Genomic DNA, 8,767 nt, shown 5'->3' with positions numbered 1-8,767 from the left:
AGAATTCAATTTGGTGGTTGCTTCTTGTGATTGTAAGATCCAATAAATTTAATTTTTTTTCTGTTTGCATTGTGAAGTGGATTAAAAGGATTGAAGAACTACATAGTAATACCAACACCCTACACCCACAAATCCAAGCAGGTCAAAGAAAATAAGGTTTTGATGCTAGGATGCAAAGGTATATAGCAGGAGAGAAAGTATTCCTTCAAACCCATCTTAGGTCATCCACAATGACTAAACACAACAAGAAGTGGCATACAGTGCACCTAGTCCCATGCACTATAAGTGATACACCATGTGATGGTGAATAGCTCCCCTCTTATTCACGTACACAAATGATACTGAAAGAGATTTGAAAAAAAAATTATGGCTGATAAGCTTCACAGGAAGCAGTAATAGTATCAAAAATGTATAAATATCTTTGTATAAATGTAAATGTAAAAGTAGGTACAGAGTTAAGTCTTTCATTAACAATTTTATGTGTTTATAACACAATATTGGTGTGTAGCTGAAGATACGTATTAAGTTTTGTTCCAACTCATGGCATGATTATGGAATCAAACTTACCACAAAAAAGGGAAAAAGTGAATGATTATTTTCAAAAAGAGAACTAGAAGACCTCCCAGGTGCAGTGAATTTCTGTGAAAGTTATTTGGACTTTTAAATTCGTATTTCATGTAAAGAACTAATAATAGGATAATATTTGTTGCTGTCTGTATGTATTCCAAAATGAGAACGAATGATTTGCGTATGTAGATATGTATATGCTATTTGCAGAGAAAGAAAATTTGTCTTTGTGTTCAAGTCAAGTATGAAACAAAAACACTACTGTTATCATGAAAAGAAATTTGCAGAAGCAACAATAGATATCCCCTATAACAGTATAAAACCATTTAGATATCTTAAGTCAAAAGAAAGAATGCAATAATGAATGGAAGTAACATGGCTCGATCCTTGGCTACTTGATAATAATCCGAGTCTCTCGTCATTGGGGGCGAATGTAGTATAAACATGTAACAGTATGGTTTAAAATTTATTTAAAATACGTTTTTAGTGAGCACTTTGCGCAGCAGCAATACTTTGTCTTGAGCGGCTCTCATCCAGAGAAATTATACTCATATTACTTTATCGGTGCTACTTTTACATCCACTCACTGACTTCTTTATTACTGAAATGATTCATAAAGAAAAATGATATTAACTTACTTACTCCGCTGACAGTTTATGATGAGATTACAAGCCTCATAAGGTATGGATTAAGAAATAAATAGAATCAGTCATTCAATCAATTTCCTGTTTATGAGTGCTTAATACAAGACCTTTTCCAAACAGATTTATCTAGTGAGCCTTCAACTCTATTGTTGTCACTATTTATAGATTGTTGCATGTCTCATTTTTATATGGTGTGTATTTCCATCGAATAAGAGAATAAATGTTCATTATTTTGTAACAGATTTTAGAACCTGCTTTTTAAATAATGAAGTACAACAGCCTTCATTATCCATACTGTTGTAAACTAGTCGATAAATTCAAAAGGATTACCACCAGATAGGACAACTATGGTACATAATATCTATTTTATTTCGTAATTATGCATCTGTGAAATATTGCAGGACAGTATAATAGGCATTAAATAAGCAGCTGGCATGTCATGAACCACAGCCTAAGGGAGGACTCACGAAATTCATAGGATTAAGAAGGAAACTCTTATTCGGTACGTCAAACGAGGAGGACACCAAGTACAATGAGACCACAGAGAAGCAAGTCGAAGAGGAACAGAAACAGCTATTGCGCCTAAAGAAGGAGGAATTAACAACAGCAAAATCAACAATAACTGACTTTGGCAATACAGAAGAGAAACGGCAAAGGTGCACCAATATCCTGCAAACCAGCACGGAGACACTTAAGTACACGTTTCTAAATTCTGGAAAGCAACAGACCACAGGATGTGGATGTAGATAGATTTGACAGTGTCTAGCAAGAAAATTAGGATTGTGTCAGTATATTCGCATTGTGAAGGACAGATCAAGATAAGATGGATAGTTTTTATGATGCACTCAGTGATTTAGTTGTTAGAGTAAAGGACAAGGACAGTGTTCTGCTCATGGGTGATTTTAATGCCAGGATTGAAAATCGAACAGAAGGGTATGAAAACGTTATGGGTAAATTTGGAGAGGATATGGAGGCCAACAGGAACGGGAAACAACTCTTGGATTTCTGTGCCAGTATGAGCTTAGTAATCACAAACTCCTTTTTTAAACATAAGAACATTCACCGGTATACTTGGGAAGGCAGGGGAACCAGATCTGTCATTGACTACATATTAACAGATCAGGAATTCAGGAAGGCTGTGAGGGACACACGTGTATTCAGTGGATTCTTTGATGACACTGATCATTATTTAATCTGCAGTGAAATTGGGATTGTGAGGCCGAAAGTGCAGGAGGTCAGGGCCATATGTAGGAGGATAAGAGTGGAGAAACTTCAGGATAAGGAAATCAGGCACAAGTACATAACAGTGATCTCAGAAAGGTACCAGTTAGTTGAATGTAGTCAATTACAGTCATTGGAAAAGGAATGGACAAGGTACAGGTACACAGTAATAGAAGTGGCTAAAGAATGTCTTGGAACAGTAGTGTGTAAAGGTAGGATGAAGCAAACAGCTTGGTGGAATGACACAGTCAAGGCAGCCTGTAAAAGGAAAAAGAAGGCATATCAAAAATGGCTACATACTAGAACTCAGGTAGACAGAGAAAGTTATGTTGAAGAAAGAAACAAAGCCAAACAGCATCCAAGAAGAAATCTTGGGAAGACTTTGGAAACAGGTTGGAGACTTTGGGTCAAGCAGCTGGAAAACCATTCTAGAGTGTAATTAGTAGTCTTCGAAAGGGAGGTAAGAAGGAAATGACAAGTATTTTGGACAGTTCAGGAAAACTGCTGGTGAATCCTGTGGATGCCTTGGGCAGATGGAGGGAATATTTTGAAGAGTTGCTCAATGTAGGTGAAAATACGATCAGTAATGTTTCAGATTTCGATGTACAATGGGATAGGAATGATGATGGAAATAGGATCACATTTGAGGAAGTGGAGAAAATGTTCAATAGATTGCAGTGCAATAAAGCAGCTGGGGTGGATGAAATTAAGTCTGAACTCATCAAATACAGTGGAATGTCAGGTCTTAAATGGCTACACAGGATAATTGAAATGGCCTGGGAGTCGGGACAGGTTCCATCAGACTGGACAAAAGCAGTAATCACACCAATCTTTAAACATGGAAACAGAAAAAATTGTAACAACTACAGAGGTATCTCCTTAATCAGTGTTGTGGTTAAAATCTTCTCAGGTATTGTTGAAAGGAAAATGCGAGTATTAGTTGAGGACCAATTGGATGACAATCAGTGTGGGTTTAGGCCTCTTAGAGGTTGTCAGGACCAGATCTTTAGCTTACAGAAAATAATGGAGAAGTGTTATGAGTGGAACAGGGAATTGTATCTATGCTTTATAGATCTAGAAAAGGCATATACCGGGTTCCTAGGAGGAAGTTATCGTCTGTTCTAAGAGATTATGGAATAGGAGGCAAACATTTGCAAGCAATTAAAGATCTTTACATGGATAGTCAGGAAGCAGTTAGAGTTGACAGTAAATTGAGTTCATGGTTCAGAGTAGTTTCAGGGGTAAGACAAGGCTGCAACATGTCTCCACTGTTGTTCATATTATTTATGGATCATATGTTGAAAACAATAGACTGGCTTGGTGGGATTATATATGTGAACACAAAATAAGCAGTCTTGCATATACCGATGATTTAGTTGTGATGGCAGATTCGATTGAAAGTTTCAGAGCTAGATCAGAAATGTAAGGACTATGGTATGAAGATTAGCATCTCCAAAACGAAAGTAATGTCAGTGGGAAAGAGATATAAACGGATTGAGTGCCAAATAGGAGGAACAAAGTTAGAACAGGTGGACGGTTTCAAGTACTTAGGATGCATATTCTCATAGGATGGCAACATAGTGAAAGAACTGGAAGCGAGGTGTACCAAAGCTACTGCAGTGAGCGCTCAGCTGCGATCTACTCTCTTCTGCAAGAAGGAAGTCAGTACCAAGACTAAGTTATCTGTGCACCATTCAATCTTTCGACCAACTTTGATGTATGGGAGCGAAAGCTGGGTGGATCCAGGTTACTTTATCAACAAGGTTGAGGTTACGGATATGAAAGTAGCTAGGATGATTGCAGGTACTAGTAGATGGGAACAATGGCAGGAGGGTGTCCACAATGAGGAAATCAAAGAAAAACTGGGAATGAACTCTATAGATGTAGCAGTCAGGACGAACAGGCTTAGATGGTGGGGTCATGTTACACGCATGGGAGAAGCAAGGTTACCCAAGAGACTCATGGGTTCAGCAGTAGAGGGTAGGAGGAGTCAATGCAGACCAAGGAGAAGGTACCTGGATTCGGTTAAGAATGATTTTGAAGTAATAGGCTTAACATCAGAAGAGGCACCAATGTTAGCACTGAATAGGGGATCATGGAGGAATTTTATAAGGGGGACTATTCCAGACTGAACGCTGAAAGGCATAGTCAGTCTTAAATGATGATGATGAACAGACCACAGGCTGCAGTGGTTAACCTCAGAGTCGGTATTTAACGAGCAGGTGATGCAACTGATAGTAATATTCCAATATTTAAGAGGAGGAGTGAGTAACTATTGGCAGCCATCGTTAATGTATGAAGGGGATGTTAGCACCACATGTCATTAACTCCAGGCAGATGATAGGGTCCTTCTGGTTAATCACAAAACGACATTGCCAACAAGAAGTGCACATTAGAGCTCAAACAAGAGAATGGATATAGATTCCTTTTAATAATGTAGAATGGTGTGTTCCTAACTGATGCATACGTAATGTATGCATTGATACTTGCCCCAATAGAGAGTCAAGTTTTCAGTTTATACAGGGTACTGACACTATCTGTGAGAAGAGAGAGGAAATTTATATATATTTGCCTCCAGAAATGGGCTATCTGTTAACAGACGAGGCAAAGCAACAACATGCAGCGTCCAGCGCAAGTAGTTGTCAAAAGAGAAGTATTATGACTACGTGCGTGTGAATTCTGATCTGGCTCATGAGAAAAACTCTGAAGAAACGCATCCCCTAACTGAAATTCTTCCTAGCACCACTGCTTCATCACCAGATACACAGAATCACAGGTGAAGGTCCGAACACATTTTACATTTGTGTTTCAAAGCTGTATTAATGATATTAATGAGAAATTCTTGGAAGTTACGAGAAAGCAGCAAAGTTCGACCCCAACAGAGCCTTGGATGATCAACAGCTTACAGCAAAATCTATCTGAGGTGAGTCAGTTAATCTTGTACACAAAAAGGACGTGTAAAACTTGGCTGTATGTAGCTGTATCTGTTTTTCTCTTCCACTGTGACGTGAAAGTGAATCTAAGCATTCAATTTGAGTGATAGGAACTGGCTTCTTTTTATGATTCATAGTCTGAAATACGATATTTAGATGCAACTGCGTGCAAACTGTACCTAATAGAGTGTCCAACTGATGTAGACACTTGCCCTAACAATTGGTTAACAATATTGTGAGTTACAAGCCTCATGTGTATTATCACATTCATGAAGTATGTCTTAGGTCTGAAGTGACAACCCAGTGTGTCTGCTCTTTGGCATATTCGTGTAAACGCATAAAATAGCATTAAAACGAAACAAACACCAACCCAGGGTCTTGCATAGAGCCACTCGAGTGCCTTAGCTGGATGACCTCGAATCCCACTTCATGTTCATCCTGATTGTGAGATTCAAAATAGGTATGTTGCGACCATTGTCGGGTACAACAAGCTAAAGCAGAAAGGAGTAAGAAAAAGAAGAAGAAGAGAATCGGTGGAAACGCCTAGGGTTCTACCAATACCAAAGAGATCTCTTGGAATTATCTCATTTCTAATTCCTCTACTGGTGGGTCGTTCGCCAATCGAATCTTTAGCCAGAGGAGCTACCACACACAATGAAAAATTCTAAAAGTACCCAGGTGCAGCCTGAGAAGGCGAAAAGACACAATAGGTTGATGGAATTTGTGGCTATCGAAAAAGGACCATATTTAAAGCCACACAAGACTATTTTTTAAAAAAAGTGCCCTATCTATACTACCCAAAATATCACTTATAAATATCAATATGCTTAAATACGTCAAAAAATTCGGCATTCCAAGATTTTGTCGAGTTTTATGTGAAATTCATTGCTGAAGACTATGCAGAAATCTAATGAATGTGCGACTGTAAATTTAGATGTTGTGGGAGGACTTGGAAATCACTGGGTGGCGAATGTTAACAGAAACGCAAATGCCATATATCGACTAACTTGACTTCTTCAGCAACTTTCACCTGCTAGAGGAACTGCACAATTACCTTACCAACAACCATGTGTCCTAAAGTTTTCGATGTTATCAAAACTACATACATACTTGTGTGGTCATAAACGCCTCATATTCCTGCAGACGTCTACAAAGAAGAATGCATAAGAACAGTGATCCCACATCCATTCATTAGTTGAAGTTTAGCTGTGATGTCATAAACTGTGATTTTAAAAGAACGATCATCAGTTTTAAACAAGAGCTACTTTCCACCAGTCTATTTAAGCAAGGGGAATTGTAGTATCGCTTTGATTGGTCTGGAGACGTACAACATCATTCCTAATATTATTGGGGCAAACGATAAACTATATCTGGTAGCGGATGGCGGAGGAGAAGATGTTGAGGAAATACAGCCCGTCGCAATTGATACTGATGATTTAAAACATTTTTAAAACTGTCTGGAAAACGGATTGAGTTACATGCAAGTGTCAGCATGTTTAAATCGGGAATAAGGACATCAATGGTACAATAGACTTCAGCCAGGAATGTTCAATAATGCTGCTATTAGCTTTCTCGAAAACTCAAATTTTGAAGAAGAAGTCCAATAAATTTTATGAGTCAAATCGGCCAGTAGACGCACAGCCAGTCAGTAAATACCAGTTAGTAAAAGTCATGTTGTGTGTAGTACCGTAACGAACGTGTATCTAAACAACGAACTGAGCCATACATTCTATGGATTCTTCCCTGCAATTCGACCAGGACATAAGATTGTTGAGAGACCTGCCGACGCCCTATACCTTCCAGTGACCACACAGAAATTAGACAATCTCGAGCTGCATATTGTGGACCAAGACGCGCACATAGCAGACTTTTGTGGTGACGAAATCGTGATATACCTGCACTCGAAACAGTATGATATCTTAAGGCACAAAACCAGTGCATGCTGCCATCACTGTACCCCTTTGCAGGGAGACACGCTGAAGAACTGTCAGTTCCTTAAATCACTGGGCTTGAAACCTACTAATGATGTCTCTCGGTATAACATCCCCATAGAATATGAAGAGCAAATTATACATCAGGAATACTTTTCACGCAAGGCACATGCTCCAACAACGTTTAACAAAAACAATGAGGTCAGGACTTTGTAAAGGAACATATTAAAGGCTTTACTTTAATGAAGTATGCGATCCCTTCCAAATTCAACCAGTTTAACGAGTATTTATGATTATAGAAAAGTTATTGTGTATGTTAACAAGGATTGCACAACATGTCTCCATAAACAGTCAACCCATTAAATTATACTGAGTAACTGACCCATACAAAAGTTAATATCACTTGATCACTGATACAGCAAATGTCATCATGTAAAAACACTAAGTTCATCTTAAATAATTAATATGAAGTACGAAAAATAGTGGCCAACTTAGGTATTTTGGATCTCCTTAAATAAAAATCACCCAGTGAAACCTATTTGTTCACTAGGAGCGTTTTCACTCAGTATTCACGTAATCAATCCTATTTTAGACGAAAACCAATGTAATTCTTCATAATTCACGTTACTTACTTATTTATGCAAATTAGAGAAGTCAATTGACAAACTTCTAAAAAACGACCTTTTTGTAACAAAGAATTATTCTGTCAAGTCAACAAATCTGTCTGTCATTTTAATAACATGTTAAATTATGTCACTCGATGCAAATTAACAACTTTTCTGCACAAATTATGATAACAGATGTACATGTGACTTATAAACTATATCTCTTTTTAGTAGTTCTTTGACAATGTTATAAATACAAGCAGCGAGGAGGGTCGAGAGAGCAGTCGGAGGCAGTAGGGCAGTCGGAATGTCACTTTGGTGAAGTGTGTTTCTGTGTTATTGTTTGGCAAAACAAGTCAAAGAACATGTAAAGGAAGTACTACTTTGTGTTGTGTTATGGTCTTTGGTGGACAGTGGAATTAATATGGCCACTAAAGGAATAAATGTTTGATGTTTACATATGTGTTGGTTTCGCTCGTTCTTTATCATCAAAAGCACATGAAAAACACGGAACCTCATGTGTTTACCCTAGACAACACAAATTTAGAGCCAGCATCAGCAACGAGACACCGCAGCGATCCAGCAAGCAGCAGCGATTACTACAATACAATATTTTGTAATGGCGCCAACCTAACATCAAGTGCTAACAAGCTCCGTAAATGGGAGTGAAATAGTGCGATTACAGCAATTAGCAAAAGATATCTACGACGACTTTTGGCGGTCCATTTACAAAAGTGGGGGCTCAGCCGGGATTTTTAAGTGCATCGATGATAATAGTGCAGCGATAAATTTCGTAAGTGCTTAGCACTCCAAAAAAGTTTATTTGTGCAGTGTGGCAACAGTGAAAATATGTCTAAAATAAATAA

This window comes from Schistocerca nitens, chromosome 7 (assembly GCF_023898315.1).
Source record: "Schistocerca nitens isolate TAMUIC-IGC-003100 chromosome 7, iqSchNite1.1, whole genome shotgun sequence".
Taxonomy (NCBI): domain Eukaryota; kingdom Metazoa; phylum Arthropoda; class Insecta; order Orthoptera; family Acrididae; genus Schistocerca; species Schistocerca nitens.
The sequence above is the reverse complement of the archived record's forward strand: the minus strand, read 5'-3'. Positions refer to the sequence as shown.